Consider the following 1,096-nt stretch of genomic DNA (forward strand, 5'->3'; position numbering starts at 1 on the left):
CTGGATCAATATCCCATTGTATGTGTATGTCACATTTTGTTTTTCATTAGTCTGTTGATGGACATGGGGTTATTGATATCTTTAGGTTGTTGTAAACAATCCTGCAGCTAACATTGGCTTGTGAGTATCTACTGGAACCCTTGTTTTCAATTCTCTAGGGTATGTACCTAGGAGTGAATTGCTCAGTCTTTTTTTTTTTTTTAAAGATTTATTTATTTATGCATACAAGAACTGGGGTATAGGCCAGAAGTGAGGGGGCGCTGAGAGAACTCACCAGAGACAGAATAGATCAACAGAACAGGCAGATCTACTGAAATACACTGCTGAGGGGAGCAGTGGGTGAGATAGGAGAGATCTGCTGTACCATGTGGGTCACCTCCCTGGCTGGGGATTGAACTCAGGTCCCAGTAGCTGATGATAGCTTGATAGTGTTGAGGCTTCAACCCTGCACCACCAGGAAGGCCTCAAAAAGCTGAGTCTTAACAGTAGTTTAGTGTTTCCTTTTTTCACAGAGACTGCTCCATTTTACATTCATACCAATAATTATTAAGGTCCTAATTATTAAGGTCCTAATTTCTCCACATCCTCACCAATGCTTGTTATTTTCTGTTTATTAAAAAATAATATTAATTACTATAGCCACCTTGCTGGGTGTGGAGTGGTATCAACTGCGGTGGAAAATTCCTGTTCCTTAATGGTTAGTAATTTGAACATATTTGTGTACTTTGAACATGGAGAACTGCCTTTCATTGTCTATTTTTCCATTTTAAATGTGGGAGTTCTGTTGCTGAATAGTAAGAATTCTTTCTTGGTTCTGAAAACAAGACACTTAACAGATAACTGACTTGTAAATATATTCTTACGTATGCTGTTTTTTCACTTTCTTGGTCATATCCTTTCATGGACAAAGGGTTTAGTTTCTATGAAATCCAACTTATCTATTTTTCTTTTGTTGCATCTGCTTTTGGTGTGTGTCTGAGAACCCACAGCCAAATTTTAGGCAATGAAGATGTATCACTCTAGGTAGGGCTTTAGAGTTTTAGTGTTTATATTCAGTCATTCATCAATGTTGAATTAAGTTTTACATATGATGTGA

This window comes from Condylura cristata, unplaced genomic scaffold (genome assembly GCF_000260355.1).
Source record: "Condylura cristata isolate star-nosed mole 26May11 unplaced genomic scaffold, ConCri1.0 scaffold00037, whole genome shotgun sequence".
NCBI classification, from domain to species: domain Eukaryota; kingdom Metazoa; phylum Chordata; class Mammalia; order Eulipotyphla; family Talpidae; genus Condylura; species Condylura cristata.